Source organism: Ipomoea triloba, chromosome 13 (genome assembly GCF_003576645.1).
Source record: "Ipomoea triloba cultivar NCNSP0323 chromosome 13, ASM357664v1".
NCBI classification, from domain to species: Eukaryota; Viridiplantae; Streptophyta; class Magnoliopsida; order Solanales; family Convolvulaceae; genus Ipomoea; species Ipomoea triloba.
The window spans coordinates 13,383,097-13,404,046 of record NC_044928.1 but is presented as its reverse complement, the minus strand read 5'-3'; positions in this window follow the sequence as shown (position 1 = coordinate 13,404,046).

Genomic DNA, 20,950 nt, shown 5'->3' with positions numbered 1-20,950 from the left:
CCGACAGTTGTAGCATAAGCCTTGGTCCTCCTCCTCCGTCCTCTTGGATGGATATCTCTCGTTTTTCCTTCTTGAGGAGGAAGGTGAACTGATGTTGCTCTCTGGATTCTTCTTCATGAATTTCCTAAATTTTCTCATAAAGAGGGCAAACTGTTCATCAGTAAAGAAATCTTTCGGGTTCGAGTCTGACCTGGACGAAGTGGTAGGTTGATCAGCGACAAGCGCAACATTTCGCCTGTCCACCATGTCCTCGTCTTTAGGGAACATCTCGAACTCGAAGGCTTTGAGATCCCGGAAGAGTTTGTTTGTTGAAGTTTCCTTCAGATCTCGGTGATCTCTCATTGTGATCACCTTTACTTCCCACTCCTTGGTAAGGCCACGTAAGACCTTCAGGTTCAGCTCCTTTTGTGGGATCTCTTTCTCAAGGTCGTTGATCTCGGTTGTGAGCTTCATAAACCGAGACTCCACGCTGTCGATGCTCTCTCCTGGCCTCATCTTGAAGTCCTCGAACTTCTTCATTGCCACGGTGAGCTTGTTCTCCTTTTCTTGTTCGTCACCTTCACCAATTAGCATCAAAGCACTCCATACCTCTTTAGCAGTTTTGCATTTTCTGACTCTTGGGAAGATGGTCTCGTCTATGGCTCGGAAAAGAATATCCTTGGCAATATTGTCAAGGTTATTCCTTTTTCTATCGTCGCTCGTCCATTCTTCTTTTGGTTTGGAGACGTACTTTGGTGCATCTTTATTTTGCTCCGCAGCAGTGTTTACCATTAAGATCTTGACTGGACCTTCAGTGATAACATCGGCCATCTCGTCATGGAGGGCAGACAGGTACGCAAGCATGCGTGTTTTCCAGTCATCGAACCTGCTAAGATCAAAGAGAAGGTGGCTCGACAACATGCTATCCATAAAAAAAATCTCGTGCTTGAAAAACCCTTTAAAAGTTTTTCAAAGAAAGATCTCTAGGCAATATAAACAAAGGTTTATATCGATCAGAGAACTTGCTCTGATACCAATTGTTGGTCCCGAGGGGATGGGGTACAAGTCTAGAGGGGGGGAGTGAATAGACTTGTATAAGATTTTGCAAATCTTTTCGACCTCTCGTGTATATTGNCGCCTCAAGCCTCAGGATCTTCACAAGACAGCTCCCAGGTTACTCCGCCTCTTCTTGCCTTATCCAAAGCAAGGACCTTTGTTGTCACGGTTGTGTAACAATCTCCAATCTGATCAGAAGCTATCGTTGGATGATAAACTTTGTTGAGCAGCTTTGATCACCTTCTAGATATGTATGTCGTTGAAGCTATTGTAACTCTCTCACAACACTAAGTTGTGTTTTCTCGCACTTTTGAATATCAAAGTGATATTCCAGTTTTAGCACTTGCACTTGAACGTTTGAGTTTAGACACCTCTTATGGTAGCTTAGAATTCTCGAACTTCTTTTGAACTTGTGTCTTCACGTCCTTATATATGAGAGTTGAGGAATAATTCCGTTGGAGGGAAAATTATTCCGTTTGAAATCTGGCTCCCATGCTGATCATGGGACTTGCAGGTTTCCAGCATGTTTCATGGAGTGATGGTCTTGTGACTTGAGCCTTTGTCTTGTAGTGAATATTCCATATTCCACTATCTTGAGTCCATGCTCCACTTACTTCTTTTGGCAAAAGTTACTCTTTTTATATTCCCATCATTCCTTGTTTGTAGGGAATCAGACCACCTTAGGATTGGTGCACCTTTTGACCGTTTGTGGTGGAAGTCTGACGTGTCATCCACTTCCGCCCATTCTGAAAATTTACGTTCAGCACCTCCTCGAAATTCTATCTCCATGATATTCTTCTTCTCCAAACTTAAGTTACTCCATCCTCTGAGTGTTAATCGTATTTTGGTTTCTGGAGAAGTTTCAGTCCATCGAGACCTAGTTTGATGTCTCGACTGGTTGATGTCTCGATCCTATGTCTCGAATTGGATCGATGTCTCGAGACATTGATGTCTCGATCTATGTCTCGAACTCTTCTGATGTCTCGAGACTTAGTTGATGTCTCGCAGACCCTTATTCCTCCAGTGATGTTTCGTGCCTTCTTCTGATATATCTACTACAAGCATACAACACGAAACTTCTAAAGTGTTCATCCAAGTTTACTTTGAGCTTAAATAATTTCCGAGTTGAGCTCAAGTTACCCGGTTGTATTTTCGCTCTTAGTTTACTTGTCGAACTTACACATATTTCCTATCTTTCGAGACTTAGGGGATTCATACTTTACAGTTGGTATCATCAAAACCTATTACATAATGTTCCTAACAATTTCCCCCTTTTTGATGATGCCAACACTATACTTACTTATATGGCTGATTTCAAGAGAAAAAAAACTTTGATTTTATTTTCAGCGCATACGGTAAGTTTGACATGAAAGCTAATCTGCTTTAAACATGAGTAACAAACTCAAGGGGAAGATCCTTAAACTAGCTGGGAATTAATTTCATCCTCGAGAGATAAGTTTGAGGGACCAATCACCATTTCGAAAGGTGAAAACAAGGGTCAAACGGCTATCTGTGCAACGGCTAAATCAGAAATAAATCCTACCTACGTGGTCTTCGGTTACTGACGGTTTTCCTATTTTTGGGGCATTATCTAGATTAGTGGGAGCTTGCTCATAAAGTGATATTATTATCTAATGAACTCCACTATCTCGAATCCCAAACCGTCCCAGATGTTACCAAAATACCCCTACCTCTTTTCTACACGTAACTGTTACAAAAGGGTATTTTTGACTTTCCATCTCTTTTAAATCTATTGGAACTCCTATCGGGTCGAACTCTATCTAAACCTACCCATATACCCGACCCATATTCACATTTCATAAACCAAAAAGTTCACAACCCGTCTTCCTCACCCGATTCAAAAAGCTTTGTGAACCCAAATACCCAAAATTCCCAAATCGCATACTCTATACACATTCCCTCCAAAATCTCAAAAACACTCACCAATGGCACCCTCCGGATCATCATCTTCCTCATCTCAACACAACGACGCATACGAGAAAGACGTTCAACACATTCGAACCCTCATCAAGCAGGTCAAGGCAGGCAGCATTCTTGACAAGGATGGATTCATTGAACACTCAGAGAATCCAGAGGAAACAAGGAAGGTCCTTAAGAAGTTCGAGAAGGCTGGTTTGCTCCGTTACCTGACATTCGACTATAAGAATGTCCACGCCCTCAACTTCACAGAATGGTTTGCAAACGCCAAAGTCACAAAAGGCGAGATTGTGAGCAGATTCCAACAATCTGAAGTGACTGTGGGGATGGGAGATATTAGAACTGCATTTGAATTCGCCACACCAGAAGGAGCAGTCACCAAGTTGTCTTCCTACTAGCTGGACAAGCAAGCATTCTGGGACAAAATCCTATTGGATTCGGCACCAACCAATGCAACCTCTGCGCTCCGGAAGTACCATCTGAAGAAGAGGTTTGCAATAGCAGCAGACCTAGTGATGAAATTCATCATCCACAAGGTCTCAGGCACCGATGAGATATCACTAGACACACTCAAGCTCATTCATGCCATCTGGAAAAGAGCTTCAATGGACTGGGCATCCATCATCTTCGAATTTCTGAAGCAGCAAGTACAGAGCTCAGTTTCGAGTGCGAATCAATCGATCTCCCCCAAGGTTGGTTTTGGTTTTGTTGTTCAATATCTATTGAGCATAAAGGGGTTTCAGTTAAGGGAAGGGAAATGGATTCATCGAAATACCTATATGGGTAGAACGAGATCCCAAGCCCCAAAGTCGAAAGGTACCAAAACAGAATCCTCTCCCTCAAAACCCAAAGGAAAGGGTAAGGGAAAATCTAAGTCTGCTGATACGGATTCTGATTTTGAGACTCTTGGTACTGTGTTGAAAAAGGCGATTAGCAAGAGGAAAGCCAGTTCTGCAAAAGGGATTAAGGCCAAGAGAGCCAGATCAGTGATTATCTCTGAACAACAAGAGTCTGCACCATCTACCATTTTAGTTCCATTTGAGGACAGGGCACAGGCCCAGGGGGAACCTCAGGCTACCCTTGCCACTGAGGTTGAGAGAGTGCCCCTTCCAAGATCCATTTCTGGAGATTTGTTTATTGAATTGAACTTGGATGAGGCTGCTGAAACTGCTGAAACTACTGGTTTATCTCGAGAGATGGCTCGAGAGGTTGAAGGTACTGGGATCAGTGATCCAGTACAGAGTGATGCAGAAGAACCACGAGAGATAGACTGCACAGCCAGAGAGGTTCGAGACATGGACAGTTGTTTGGAACCGGTTCAAGACGATATTTCAAAGGCTGATGCTACTGAGGGCACTGTGGTCAGGGACCCAGTGCAAAATGCTTATAATATGGAGCTTACACCCACTGAATCTGCTCAAGTTGACGGTTCCATAGCCAGAGTCATAGCAGATGTTGAGTTGGGTAATGATCTCTCGGAGCACAGTCGAGAGATCACAGTGCAGACTGAAGAAGCCATTTCTGCTACTGAGATCATCTCTGATGGGCAGAATGATTTGTATGAAGAAGTCACTACTCAGTTGGAAGTGGAAGTAGAACCCACTCTTGATGACTTCTCCAGGGTGATCAGGTGGATCACCTGGAGAACCAGTCCTTTCACTCAACTGATGGCTCAAGCAGCAGTAATGGAGGCAGAAGAGCAGTTTGCACTCCAGTGGCTGGGAATTTCTGAAATCCCAGTTCATCATCTAATAGACCTTGCCCATGAAACACAAGTGACTAAACTAAATAGTGGAAGGACAGACAAGGGCAAAGGGAAAGCTGCTGAGAAACCTATACAAGAGCCTGAAATAGATCCTGAGTTAGAAGCACAATTTCAAGAAGATATCAGGCTCGCCACTGCTCTCTCTTTGGGACATCAAGTGACAGATACAAGAGGTCCTGGAGAAACCTATAGGGTTGCACGTGATGATTCGTCAGATCAAATAGCTATAGCAGCAACCCCCGTGTCCCAAGTGTATCTTTCTGCTCTAGACAGATAGGAGCCAGCTTCGAGAGATGACTCCGAGACCTCTGAAGCATTGGAGGTAGAACCAAATTCAATACTTCTTCTGCCAGCTCCTGAGTCCACACCCTCCATTGACACCAATGAAGCTCAGACAGTTCCAGAGGGTGAAATTCCATTGCTCACATATCCTGGCTATTCGAGTGAAGATTGGGAGAAACCATCTCCTTTCCTGCTGCCAAATGACACATTGTAGACCTTCACAGCCAGATATTTCGACAGGCAAAGATGGCATGTACTAGCTGCTCCTAAAATCATTGAGATACCTGATTCTCCTGAGCAGGCTGAGGTGCAAACAGATGAGCAAACTGAGCAGAATGTTGAAAGTCCTGCTGGTTCGAAACCCTAAACCTTAAAACCCTAAGCCCTAAACCCTAAACCCTAAACCCTAAGCACCTGATCGATGAACTAACTCCTCCAGTAGATGATCAAGTTACCAGCACTGGTTCAAGAGGTAGTGCTGAGGAGGCCCCTCATTTAGATGGAAACCGGGAAGCATCTGACACAGAGGCTCTTTCCTTGGCCAATCCAATCACTCCAGTTGCTGAAGCTGAGATCACAGGTTCGAGAGGTGAAGAGCAAGAAGTGATCCATTCCTCAGGTGGAAACTGGGAAGCGCCTGATATGAAGCTACATTCAAGCTCTAATCCCAGTGTCCTTGCTGACTCTCAGGTACATGTTCGAGAGGTGGACTCTGAGAAACTATCCATGGGTGGAAATCTGGAAGCACCCAAGTCTCCTCCTATGAAAGGTATGTCTTCACCTTCATCTCCTTCCTCTTCAGATGATCGTCAGGTGCGAGATCAATTCCTTGGTGAGGTGCGCCACTTCATGGGCGATCTATCGGCTAGAGTGGACAAAATTGAACGAAAGGTTACACTTGCTCAGATTTCATCGATGCCATCAGCTATTCGAGATGATGCTCCACCTAGTTATGAGGAGTTAACAGAGCAAGTAGCCTAGGCTGAAGATGCTGCCAGAAAAGCGAGAACTGAAGTAGTTGAATTACGGCAGGAGCTCGGGGCCTTCATCCATTCCAGTGAAATTTGGCGGGACATCACGCAAACCTTACTGGATGATCTGTCGAACCAAGTCCCAGCCCACCTCCAAAACCTTGCTGAAGGTATGTCAACTCTCCTCTCCCTGCGCAATGATGCCAACAAGGGGGAAAATGAAAAAGGGGAACAAAGAGAAAAAAGAGGAGGACAAGGAAAGAAAAGGGCAGTAAGTGAACCTTCAACCTTCAATGTGTTCTCAACAGATGCAATCTAGCGTCAGTTACTGTAGCCCGGTGAACTCCGGAAGTTCACCGGAGTATGTTTGTGAAGGCGCGGATTATGATGTGTTCATACAGATGATGGAGGGTGAAGACCCATACGCACCTGGTTATGCTCCTGTAGCTCCCAATAGCCCACATGCTCTTGTAGCTCCGTCGGCCCACTTGTTTCTTGCCCTGTTAGTTGGCTAGTAAAGTTGTGACCAACTTTAACCTTTGTGTTTTGGACCCTAGAGGTCAACTCTTGTATACATATTCGTAGCTATCTTAGCTACTTTTGTTTCTTTCTGCTGCAAAGTATATATATGGTTATGTCAAGTAGAAAGAGTGTGTGTATGTGTGAAGCAGTTTCCTTTTCTTTAGCCTGTGCACCTAGAGTGAACTCCATCTGGTTTTGGCTGGGTTCGGTCTAGGTGTGGCGGTAACTACTCTGGCTGCACGAAATCGTCGTAGTCCATGCCACGACCCACATCTTCCAACGAACTAGGGGAGTTCGTCGGGCTGCAAGAACCGACCCCTATGCACCCGGCTATGCTCCTACCGCTCCCAATAGCTCACTAGCAGTAGATAGTTTTCTTCCTATTCCTGAGGGTCCTGATGTACAGGCCACTTTTGGCTTTTACCCCATCGAGGTGCTAGTGGGAAGTGATCCCCTAGAGTTTATAGTTTATTACCCCTACCCGTGGGACCCGAGTCCTCCCGAGGATTGGGAGGAGTGGTCTATGGTCATGGTCGCTTCTCGCCAGATTGAGTAGGCAGGATACCCGGAAGGTCTGTGGGGGTTTATTCCTTTTCTGTAAATATTTTGTAGCCAGGGGAGTGACTGATCTTGGTTAGTGGGGATAAGTATAACCTGGAACTTATGTTTTGGCCGTTGGCAAACTTTCAGTACATATTTGTGAATATTTATATATATCTCTTATATATTATCTTAAATGAGTGGCTGTGTTTGTTGAGTGAAATTTGTTTTAGCCTGTGCATCTAGAGCGGGGTCTGTCAAGAGAATGATAAAACTCGTTTTGGGTGTGGCGGTAACTCCTTCGGATGTACGGTAAGGTATTTTCGGGGTGTTACAGCCAGTTCCAAGTCATGTGTCGGGTAGTTAGCTTCATGAGGCTTTAATTGTCGAGAAGCATATGCTATTACCCTTCCATCTTGCATTAGAACGCATCCTAGTCCCTTGTGAGACGCATCAGTGTACAACTCATAACCTTCTGTTCCAACGGGTGGAGTTAACACTGGAGCAGTTGTCAACCGCTTCTTAAGCTCCTGGAATGCCTGCTCGCATTCTTCGTCCCAACTACACTTGGTCGTCTTTTTGAGCAAGTTCGTCAGTGGTCTTGCTATCTTTGAGAAGTCCTGAACAAACCTTCGGTAATAACCTGCCAAACCTAAGAAACTACGGATTTCCGTAACTGATTTGGGCACTTCCCATTCAATTACAGCTCGTATCTTGGCTGGATCTACCATTATTCCTTCCTTGGTGATCACGTGACCAAGAAATGCGACTTCTCTCTTCCAAAATTCGCATTTTGAAAGCTTTGCGAAGAGTTTCTTTTCCCTCAGTGTCTGTAACACTGTCCTGAGATGTTCCTCGTGTTCCTCCGGTGTCTTAGAGTAGACCAAGATGTCATCTATGAAAGCGACGACGAATTTATCCAGGTACGGTAGGAAAATTTGGTTCATCAAGTCCATAAAGGTTCCTGGGGTGTTAGTCACTCCGAATGGCATGACCATGAATTCATAGTGCCCATATCTCGTTCGAAATGCCGTTTTAGGCACATCCTCTTCCGCTACTCACACTTGGTGGTACCCTGACCGTAAATCAATCTTCGAGAATAAGCCTGCTCCTTTCAATTGATCAAATAGGTCATCGATCCTGGGCAACGGGTACTTGTTCTTTACTGTGACTCGGTTGAGTTCCCTATAATCAATGCACAGTCTAAGACTCCCATCCTTCTTCTTCACGAATAACACCGGTGCACCCCAAGGTGATACGCTTGGCCTAATAAATCCCTTTTCCAACAACTCCGCCAATTGTGCCTTCAGCTCCTCCATCTCCTTGGGTGCCATTCGATAAGGCGCTTTCGAGATAGGTGAGGTTCCTGGTACGAGATCGATGGTGAATTCCACTTCCCTTTCCGGTGGCATTCCCATGAGATCGTCGAGGAATACTTCAGGAAATTCGCATACAATTGGAATTCCGTCAATTCCGAGTTCTTCTACTTCGGCATCTTGCAACAAGCAGAGATACACTTCACATCCATGGCGTACGTACTTCTTTAATTTCTGCATCGTCAACAACCTTGACTTGGGTTGCTTGCCAATTCCTCGGTAGGATATTCTCCTTCTCTTTGGTCCTCGCAGGACAATTTTTCGCTCATTACACACGATCTTTGGTCCTCGCAGGACAATTTTTCGCTCATTACACACGATCCGAGCTTTGTACTTATCCAACTTTCGCTCATTACACACGATCCGAGCTTTGTACTTATCCAACCAATCCATCCCGAGTACTACATCGATGCCTTCAAGTTCAAAACGAATGAGGTTTCCGGGACAGTTAAATCCCGCTATTTCTATAGCAACGTCGTCATAACCATCCTTACAGGATACCACTACTCCCGAAGCCGTTGTGACATTTAAATCTAACTTAGCAGTAGGCCTCGAAGCCGTTGTGACATTTAAATCTAACTTAGCAGTAGGCCTTAACTTTAGTTTATCAGTTAAATCTAACTTAGCAGTAGGCCTTAACTTTAGTTTATCAGCGAACGCAGAGGATATAAATGAATTGGTAGCCCCTATATCAAATAGGACTAATCCAAGTACTGAGTTTATGGGGAATGTACCAGTTACGGCGTCGCTAGCCTGAGCTTGAGCGCTATTGACGACGTAAATCCTGCCTTGCTTCTCTCCGCTGCTTTCTCCCATCACTTGTTTTCCCTTGTGGTTGGAACCAAACGTGGCGTTCGTTGGTCTTCCCAAATTCACAGACTGGGAGTTGGTCCTCTTGTCTTCTGTTCCTGCGGACTTCTGGCCGGCATTCCCATTGAATCTCCTTCCTTGATTCACACATTGTAGAGGCTTTTGGGGACTGTCTACCTGACTTTGGCACTGAAAAGACTTGTGCCCAAGGAGACCACACTTGAAGCATCTAAACTTCATTCCTTGACAGTTTTCTTGGGCAAGCAGGACGGTTCCCCTGATTGACTACTTCTCTTCCTCGTATCGGATTGAAGCTGCCTTGGTTGGCCTTTTTGTTTCCTGACGGAAACTTCTGAGACTTATCATCAGCTTTCCTCTTAGTACGGCCGTAGACCTCTTGTTGGTCCAGGTACACTTGATAATGATCCGAGGCTCTATCATACGCCTCTTTCAAGGTAGAACACATGAATGGTGCGATCATTCCCCTTATACTCCAGTCCAATCCCCGAATGAATCTTCTTACCTTACTTGCCTCATTAGGCACGATCTCTTGAGCAAAACGCATCAACTCTACGTACTGGTCATGATATTCCTGGATAGTTGCTCCCTTTTGCTTCAGTCGTAGGAATTCCTCGCACTTAATACCTTTAATACGCTTAGTGTAGAATTGTTCCCTTAATTCCACATTGAATTCCTCCCAACCAAACGCTGGGTTTTGCAGGAGATCTGGTCCAATTGTTGCCCACCAGTTGTCTGCGGCTTTCGTCAGGTAATAGACTGCAGAAGGTACTCGTTGATTCGCAGGACAATTCACTGCGTTAAGCAACTTGTCGAACGTTCGGATCCACTCCTCCAAAATCACCGGATCTTTTTCTACTGCGTAGTATGGTGGTTGTCGGTTTGCTATGGCCTTAGCAAAATCCACCCGTGGCTGTCCCTGGTTTTGGTTTTGACCTTGCTGAGCTAGCATAAACTCAGCCATTCTCTCCATTTCCTGAGCCATACGATATATGGCAGAGATATTATCGTCTGCAGGCGCATTTCGTCTCGGCGGCATATTTGCTGGACGATAATTCCAAGTTAGTACTCGAAGTATAGAACCTCTTACGGAATTAGCTACTTAGGCAGTTAGTATAGCACCTACTCAAGTCCTATACAATCCTTCCTAACATTCACCCTTTTTATACCCTTTAAGCAAGGGTTTCAAACATAGCATAATGATAATCAACGCATTACGCTAGCAAGCTCACTCACAAAAGCTTAAGCAAATACATGCAGGAAAACACAAGTATTGGTCATACTGTTCAACAACCAGAATCGTGAGATTCTGTAGAGTAAAAGTGAAATACCCCTTTCTTATGCTACCTGGCCTCCATTCNTGACATTTAAATCTAACTTAGCAGTAGGCCTTAACTTTAGTTTATCAGCGAACGCAGAGGATATAAATGAATTGGTAGCCCCTATATCAAATAGGACTAATCCAAGTACTGAGTTTATGGGGAATGTACCAGTTACGGCGTCGCTAGCCTGAGCTTGAGCGCTATTGACGACGTAAATCCTGCCTTGCTTCTCTCCGCTGCTTTCTCCCATCACTTGTTTTCCCTTGTGGTTGGAACCAAACGTGGCGTTCGTTGGTCTTCCCAAATTCACAGACTGGGAGTTGGTCCTCTTGTCTTCTGTTCCTGCGGACTTCTGGCCGGCATTCCCATTGAATCTCCTTCCTTGATTCACACATTGTAGAGGCTTTTGGGGACTGTCTACCTGACTTTGGCACTGAAAAGACTTGTGCCCAAGGAGACCACACTTGAAGCATCTAAACTTCATTCCTTGACAGTTTTCTTGGGCAAGCAGGACGGTTCCCCTGATTGACTACTTCTCTTCCTCGTATCGGATTGAAGCTGCCTTGGTTGGCCTTTTTGTTTCCTGACGGAAACTTCTGAGACTTATCATCAGCTTTCCTCTTAGTACGGCCGTAGACCTCTTGTTGGTCCAGGTACACTTGATAATGATCCGAGGCTCTATCATACGCCTCTTTCAAGGTAGAACACATGAATGGTGCGATCATTCCCCTTATACTCCAGTCCAATCCCCGAATGAATCTTCTTACCTTACTTGCCTCATTAGGCACGATCTCTTGAGCAAAACGCATCAACTCTACGTACTGGTCATGATATTCCTGGATAGTTGCTCCCTTTTGCTTCAGTCGTAGGAATTCCTCGCACTTAATACCTTTAATACGCTTAGTGTAGAATTGTTCCCTTAATTCCACATTGAATTCCTCCCAACCAAACGCTGGGTTTTGCAGGAGATCTGGTCCAATTGTTGCCCACCAGTTGTCTGCGGCTTTCGTCAGGTAATAGACTGCAGAAGGTACTCGTTGATTCGCAGGACAATTCACTGCGTTAAGCAACTTGTCGAACGTTCGGATCCACTCCTCCAAAATCACCGGATCTTTTTCTACTGCGTAGTATGGTGGTTGTCGGTTTGCTATGGCCTTAGCAAAATCCACCCGTGGCTGTCCCTGGTTTTGGTTTTGACCTTGCTGAGCTAGCATAAACTCAGCCATTCTCTCCATTTCCTGAGCCATACGATATATGGCAGAGATATTATCGTCTGCAGGCGCATTTCGTCTCGGCGGCATATTTGCTGGACGATAATTCCAAGTTAGTACTCGAAGTATAGAACCTCTTACGGAATTAGCTACTTAGGCAGTTAGTATAGCACCTACTCAAGTCCTATACAATCCTTCCTAACATTCACCCTTTTTATACCCTTTAAGCAAGGGTTTCAAACATAGCATAATGATAATCAACGCATTACGCTAGCAAGCTCACTCACAAAAGCTTAAGCAAATACATGCAGGAAAACACAAGTATTGGTCATACTGTTCAACAACCAGAATCGTGAGATTCTGTAGAGTAAAAGTGAAATACCCCTTTCTTATGCTACCTGGCCTCCATTCCAGCTCCGCTCCGAAACTTGTACTCATCAAACTGTAACAATGACTTAGATTGGTCTTAATAAACCTAAGCTAACTTCAAAACTTGGCTAACTCGAAACTAGAGCTGACTCGAAAAAGTTTGACTTAGGATTTTGACTCGAAACAGGGCTTTGATACCAACTTGTAACACCCCGGCTCGGCTATACCGTTCAGTCGAAGTACTTACCGCCACACCTAGACTGAACCCAATCAAATACAAAAAGAGTCCACTCTAGGTGCACAGGCTAAAGATAAAGAAACTGTATCACGTCATCATAACCATCATAACTTTATATATATATACGTAGCATCGGCAAAAGAGTAGCTAAGTTAGCTACTAAAATGTACCATGGTTTAATTACAGCCCATAAAGGAGTTTGAGCTAGACCCTACCTTACTAGCCATCTTAGAACTAGCATGGCTACAAAAGATATATACACAAAAGGCCAGACTCGACTTTCCTTCCGAAACACAACTAGTCTAACGAGTGGTACACCGGGCCAGTATACGTGCCCCAAACGAGGTGCCACTCTCCCTCGAACCAGGTAATGTGGTCCAGAAAGTTGCAAGTGTTGATGTACATCATCCACTCCTCAGGATACTTCGGAGGACTCGGGTCCCACGGATAGGGGTAGCGAACGACAAACTCAAGGGGGTCACTCTCTGTAACACCCCGTAAATTCGTTCAAGCTTTTCGATTCATTAATTAATTCCTTGGGCAATTTAATTATTCTAATTGGGCTAATTCTTTCAATTTAATATATATACACTTATATATATATATATATTCATGAGCCTAATTTAATTATTCTAATCAAGAGCCCAATTAATTGAATTATTCTTGTAAGGGATTTTTATTCAATTTGGATCCTTACAATAGTTGTAATTAAATATTCCTACAAGCCCAACTTATTGATCTTATATTATATAATGTTCCTAAGACATTTCTATGGGCTTCCTTGATTCTAATTCCTATATTAATTATAAGGGGTGAATTCATTAGCCCAATTTGCTAGTCTTGTATATATATAATTAATTCTTGTAGCCATCATATTATATACTTAAGCCCAACTCATATTAAAGTCTTACACCCTAAATATTGTATGTATTCTTAGTATATAATTTGGAAGATCAAAACCCCTAAAAGCTTTCACTCTTCTTCCTCCCTCTCTATCACTTTACACGCCATTTTCCCTTCCCTATTGTCCAAAAATTTGATCTCTTTTTCCCTACAAGTTTTCAAGCAAAGATTGCTCTTTTATGCTTGTCTAGGAGTGGGTAAGTTCATCTAGCTAAGAATCCATCTTGTATTTTGTGTTTTTGATAGTCTTTTAAGCATATTCTTATAATGTTCTTTTGGGGTTCTTTGGGTAAAAGATGATCAAGGTGAAGGTGGGGCTTTGTGATCTTGCTTAGGGCTTGTTGGAGTTGGAGAAAGCTATTCAAGGTAACCACTATGTCCATCAAAACTATTTTTATTCACTCCTATTCTATATGATGTTCTTGGTGTTGGAAATCCTGAAAATTCTATGTGATTAGCCTATTTTGTTGGATCTATTTGTTGGATTTCATCTTGATCTTTTGATTAGTGTTGTATGATCATTGATGGTTTGGATTTCCATGTCTTTGGCCTCTAAATTGGATGAAATGTTGGTGTATTGGGTCTGATTTTGCTCTCTGGAAATACCTCTTTCGTGTCTGCTGTTGATGTTCTGGAACTGGGGTTGGAGTTGACCTTGCGGAGGTCCTCGGCGGCACAATGTAACCCGCCGGGGAGTTCCGCAAGGCCAAGGCGGGTGGGTTGAACGGAGAGTGGTGTTCCGTTGAGGCAGGCCGCCTCCTTCCTGCGGAGGAGTGCGGCGGAAGACGGTGTTCCGTCAGTGTGTTCCGCAAGTTCTCTGGGAATCTGCTCCCAGAGGCTGCTTTGTGATGTTGTTGTCTGTTGTTTCTCCTTTGTTTCTGATTATTGTTGGATTGTTTTGTGGAGTATTTTACCATGTCTTTGGAGTATTTATCCATGCCTTTTGTTGGGTATTTACTACCTTGTCTTGGAGATTTATTCATGTCTTTAGTTTCCCTTTTGTACGCTTGGGCTATGGATTCTTGATATTCATTTACTTTGGAGGTGGTTTGTGTTCATAGATGAGATGAACACTTTGTTTGGTTGCTTTGGGCTGAGGTTGGAGTATGAGTATGTGATGTTGGTTTGTTGGTATCATTGGAGTTTGTTGGGTGAACTATATGTGCTACTATTGTTTGTATTCAGGTTCATTACCCCTGTGATTGGGTTCATTACCCCCGTGATTGGGTCGATGACCCCTGTGATTGGACTACGGTCCCTGTGATTGGGTTTTTACCCCTGTATACTTGGCTCCTGATTTGGGGTTGGGTTCGGTGTGAGGATTGGTGTGAGGTTTGGTGGTTGGTGTTGGGATTTTCTTTCGGTTCTTTAGTTGTGAGTCCTTGTTTACTCAGTTGATATCTCGTTGTTCTCGATTATGATTGATTGTTCCTTATACTCGTGTTCAGTTGGTATCTTGGTTATGACTCGTTGTTGTCTTATGCTTTCATCGTTGTGCTTTGGCTTTATTCGAATGAGTTTTGGTTATGCTTCGTTCAGCTTATTATTGTTGAGTATCCGTTTTGAACTATCGAACAGTCTGTTGGTGTTTATATTCTATATGGGTGTGTAAACCTATTTATAAGCTTATGTATATCTATATCTCCTTGCGGGTGTGAATGGTGGTTGCTTAGCATTCTTTTGCTAATGGTTCTTTGCGTGTTTTCCAGGTTTGGAGTAGTCTATGCGAGAGCGCGCTAGAGTTTCTCTATCTGAGGATGCGTAGACTTAGTTATGATGTTAGACTTTGAGTTGTTGGGCCTGTGTGCCTTGAGATATTATTATGATATACTCTTGATTAGTCTTTTGTGTATTCTTGGATAAGTATGGATTATGTTTGAGGATTTATTCTGGATTATTTATATGACAGCTTAGTTTATCTTTATGTTTAGCCTGTGCATCTAGGCTGTGCTTATACCTAGATGTGGCATGACGCCCTTAAGTTTTAAATTCGCTTCCGCTACGTTTGGTTTTGGTTGAGATAGGCAGCTGTTGTGCTAAGTTTTATCTATCTCAGCCTGTGTGAGGTTGGGGTGTCACAGTTGGTATCAGAGCCTGTGTTGAGGTCTAAGTAGGAATCCTAGGGTTGTGATCTGAGACTCTAGGACTTGATCAGTAGCAATTAAGATGTTTAAGAGTTCTAAGATGTGTGAATTCTAGGCCGCGCGGTGAGGACTCGTTTACTTGCNAGGAGACACGGATTGAGCGGTTCGTGGCTGGTCTGAACCTGGAGACGCGCATGGCCTTAGTGGTGTTCAAGTTCCAGACGTTGAGCGAGGCCTATAGCAGCGCTGCCGACCATTATCGAGTGCTGTCTATCCGGCGAGGGGTCCAGGACCGCTCCAAGCGGCCAGCAGAGGGTGGAGCTCCAGACTCCAAGAGGCACAGACCCGGGGGATCCGGCATGAGAAGAGGCTTCCAGCAGGGTGGCTTTAGCCACGGCGGTGGATCTCGCCCTAGCTTTGGGCAGGGGTCAGGTGGCGAGGGAGTTCGTACGCGGCACTTCCACTGCAGGCGTTGTGGGAGGGACCACCCGGGGCGCGACTGTGAGGGCCAGTTGGTGGAGTGCTTTAGCTGTGGTCTGCGAGGTCATCGAGCTTACGAGTGCGCAGCCAAGAAAGGAGGTTCATCCCAATCCAGACCGAGCACGGCTCAGGGAGCCCCAACAGCGTCCCGACCATCCCGAGAGGCGGTGGGCAGCGGAGGTAGCCGGCCAAGTGGGGGCCGAGAGCAGCAGGCTAGGCCGCAGCAGAAGAAGATCTTTGTGATGGGCCGCACCCAAGCCGAGGCGAGTGGGCTTGAAGAAGGTAACCCCCGAGTTTAATCTTTTAGTTGCGTGGTTTAAGTGCTTTCCGAGTTTTCCGTTAAGTGTTTTAGTTAGTCGAACCGTTAAGTGAACCTTAGGCGACCTTTCGATAGTTAGGGAGCTTTAGGTAACGTTTCGTTAAGGGTTTGAAGACTCGGTTTTATGTTAAGTGGTTGGATCGTTCGTGAAGACAAAACAAAGGAGCAAGATGCAAAGGAAAGGGAAAAAAGAGCCTAAAGACCTAGCTAATGTCCACAAGGGGACTCGAACCCGCGCCTAACGCATAGCAACAAAGGAACCACGCCAACCAGCTACAATGATCCGTAGTGTTCCAGTCGCAAGACTCTGCTTTTATCTCTAAGGTTTAAAGTGGTGACCATGCGGTTGGGAGGAACGGATCCAAGGTCTCCGTGGGAGCACCCCGCGAGCACGTGCGGAGCAACGTAACGGTGGGACGTGTTCTGTCAAAGAGCTCCGCCGAGGAGAGCGTAACAGTGTAGCGGTCCGGAGCCTTCCGCGAACGTGGTCTGCACAGCCGAAGGGCACATGCGTCATTAACCTTTTCGGAGCGAATATAACCCTAACCCTCCCCGTCTTTCCCCTCCGCTACATTCTTTTTCTTCTTCCCGCAAACAGAGAGCAAACGGCAGCAGAACGCCCAGGTCCGCCGATCTCGTCCGCCAAGTCCGCGACTCCTCTTCCGGCGACAGCAACAGCGCACGCACACCCGTCAACCCGGTCCGCAAGTTTCCGCAAGGGGTCCGCAGTTTGAGCATTGTCGATCTAGTTCACGGCAGCCAAGTTCGATCCTCAACAATCACAACAATGTCAAGAAGAAATCAAGCCGAGGTAGGAGAAGGCTCAAGCAACATTCGCTACAACATAATCGATGGTAAAGCTCTTGACCTGCTACACTTTTCGCCCGAAATCGTGAATATGCTAAATTTTCAAGGTTTATTGAATATGTTCTTGCGGATTGAGAATGTTGTGTATCCCAACTTGGTTAATCAGTTTTATCAGAATATGAAGGTTAAGACTACTAACCAAGTGCCCGTGCTCACTTCGATAGTGAAGGGCGTAAGGATTTCTTTCGACCCGCCTAAGTTGGCTAGATGGCTTAACTTGCCGTTGGGAGGTGTTAACGAGTATGAGCGTAATGCTTGGGTTGAGACGCAAGATGTGGGTTTTCGTGATTATCTGAGGTACATGTTGGGGCCGAATGAGAACGTTGCTTTGGATACTCGCCCCGATAAGCACAATCTGACGGGTGAACAGAGGATTCTGACTTTGTTGGTTGGGGAGAGTTTGTTGCCTAACCGAAACAACAGCCGACAGGTTACAGCCATAGAGTGTGCCTTTGCATACTTTCTGAAGCACCGAGTGAAGTTTGACTTGCCTACCCTGATGATCTTGCACATGGATTTCTGCAAGACAGTTAAGAGGCGCAACCGGCCGTATGGAATGGTTTTGAGTTGGTTATTTCAGCAGAGGAGGGTCAATGTGACCGGGGAGTTGGCCAGGCAGCCGGTTCACAGCGCGTTCAATGCGCCAAGTCTGCAGTTCTCTGGGCTGTTCCAGGTGGAGGGAAATGAGTACATCACCGCTCACGAGCTGAGTAGGATGCCGGCCGCTGAGAGCAGAGAGCTGATTGAGCGCTATCACATTCCACACAAGAGGTTGCGAGGGTTAGTCGCGCCTCAGCAGGCTGAGCAGGCAGGTGGGGACGAGGGAGATGATGAGTCCGAGGAGGAAGCCGAAGAGGAAGAGCCAGTGGGTGAGGCTGACCTGGAGCACCGGAGGAAGGAGCAGCATGATCCCTTAGCTCCTACGCCACCAGTTGGCCCTGTACTCCGACAGTTGCAGGAGATGCAGCGTATGGTTGAGGCGAGGTTCGATTCGTTAGATCTGAGAGTGGATCGCGGCTTCCAGCGTCTGGGCTTCATCGAGAACAAGCTTGGCATTGAAGTGCCACCGGAGTATCTACCGTCTTATCAGCAGCAGTATCCCTACCCTTACCCGTACCCTTATCCTTATCCACCCCACGGTCCCGGCAGTTCTTCTCAGGGAGGCCAACCAGGTTAGTTAATAGTTTTCTCGTTAGTGTTAGCTCCGTAGTAGAAATCCGGTAGTATAGATAAGTAGTTTAGTTTATGTCTGTTTTGCATGCTAGTTTGGGTTGGGTAAGTTAGGAGTTTAGTTGCATGTTAGTCTGTTCTTGAGGTTAGGAGTAGTTGAGCAATCGTTTCTTTTCAATCTTTCATTAAATCTCCGTTTCCTTTGAATCGTTTCGTTTCAAGTTCCCGTTAGCTTTGAGCTTCAGGGACGAAGCTCCTTTTAAGGGGGGTAGAGTGTAACACCCCGTAAATTCGTTCAAGCCTTTCGATTCATTAATTAATTCCTTGGGCAATTTAATTATTCTAATTGGGCTAATTCTTTCAATTTAATATATATACACTTATATATATATATATTCATGAGCCTAATTTAATTATTCTAATCAAGAGCCCAATTAATTGAATTATTCTTGTAAGGGATTTTTATTCAATTTGGATCCTTACAATAGTTGTAATTAAATATTCCTACAAGCCCAACTTATTGATCTTATATTATATAATGTTCCTAAGACATTTCTATGGGCTTCCTTGATTCTAATTCCTATATTAATTATAAGGGGTGAATTCATTAGCCCAATTTGCTAGTCTTGTATATATATAATTAATTCTTGTAGCCATCATATTATATACTTAAGCCCAACTCATATTAAAGTCTTACACCCTAAATATTGTATGTATTCTTAGTATATAATTTGGAAGATCAAAACCCCTAAAAGCTTTCACTCTTCTTCCTCCCTCTCTATCACTTTACACGCCATTTTCCCTTCCCTATTGTCCAAAAATTTGATCTCTTTTTCCCTACAAGTTTTCAAGCAAAGATTGCTCTTTTATGCTTGTCTAGGAGTGGGTAAGTTCATCTAGCTAAGAATCCATCTTGTATTTTGTGTTTTTGATAGTCTTTTAAGCATATTCTTATAATGTTCTTTTGGGGTTCTTTGGGTAAAAGATGATCAAGGTGAAGGTGGGGCTTTGTGATCTTGCTTAGGGCTTGTTGGAGTTGGAGAAAGCTATTCAAGGTAACCACTATGTCCATCAAAACTATTTTTATTCACTCCTATTCTATATGATGTTCTTGGTGTTGGAAATCCTGAAAATTCTTTGTGATTAGCCTATTTTNATTTTCTTTCGGTTCTTTAGTTGTGAGTCCTTGTTTACTCAGTTGATATCTCGTTGTTCTCGATTATGATTGATTGTTCCTTATACTCGTGTTCAGTTGGTATCTTGGTTATGACTCGTTGTTGTCTTATGCTTTCATCGTTGTGCTTTGGCTTTATTCGAATGAGTTTTGGTTATGCTTCGTTCAGCTTATTATTGTTGAGTATCCGTTTTGAACTATCGAACAGTCTGTTGGTGTTTATATTCTATATGGGTGTGTAAACCTATTTATAAGCTTATGTATATCTATATCTCCTTGCGGGTGTGAATGGTGGTTGCTTAGCATTCTTTTGCTAATGGTTCTTTGCGTGTTTTCCAGGTTTGGAGTAGTCTATGCGAGAGCGCGCTAGAGTTTCTCTATCTGAGGATGCGTAGACTTAGTTATGATGTTAGACTTTGAGTTGTTGGGCCTGTGTGCCTTGAGATATTATTATGATATACTCTTGATTAGTCTTTTGTGTATTTTTGGATAATTATGGATTATGTTTGAGGATTTATTCTGGATTATTTATATGACAGCTTAGTTTATCTTTATGTTTAGCCTGTGCATCTAGGCTGTGCTTATACCTAGATGTGGCATGACGCCCTTAAGTTTTAAATTCGCTTCCGCTACGTTTGGTTTTGGTTGAGATAGGCAGCTGTTGTGCTAAGTTTTATCTATCTCAGCCTGTGTGAGGTTGGGGTGTCACACTCTCAGGTGAAACCTCCATGGGATAAAACCCATAGCTCGCCTGAATGACATCCATAGGACACCACGGATTGACGGGGGTAGGAGACCAAACAGGTACCACTGGTGAGACGGTAGTGGAAACGGGGTCAGGAGTACGAGCCGGAACTGGAGGATCTGAAGCATAGCCAGGAGCAAACGGGTCGTCATCAGATAGGTAATGTACAAAGTCGTCGTAGTCTAAGACAGGGAACACGAACTCTGACGGATCAGAGTCCTCGGGGCTGCACGAGCCCACACTAGATTGCATCTGATAAAGGACACAATGAAGTGTAGTTAGCACGACGGCTAAGTAAGGAAATCCATTGTCACTCAAAAGTAAACAAAGGTTTCGAAAATACTGTGAGCTTTACCCATAAGTTGAAATCTACCTGCAACTAGATTATCAACAAAAGAAAGTATAGTAGAGTATATGAGTGACACCAGCATATAATACTTTCATTTCCAAAAATTTCCATCATTTAACTCAAAATAGAGAGTTCAACAGCACACACTTTACTGCTCAAAAAGTCGTGACCTTTTTATTCTTCAACATAGTTACGGAGTAACTAAATTTTATGCTTAGAAAAATTTACTTAGTTTCCCCCTAGATAAGTGCAAGGCATTCTTGGAATATTTTCAAGAACCTCGGGCCACGGCATTCATGCCTCCCGCAGGTCAAACATCTCAACAACTTCGGGCCACGGCTCACAAGCCTCCCGCAAGTCAAACAATTCAACAACCTCGGGCCGCGGCACTCATGCCTCCCGCAGGTCAAACATATCAACCACTTCGGGCCACGGCTCACAAGCCTCCCGCAAGTCAAAGAA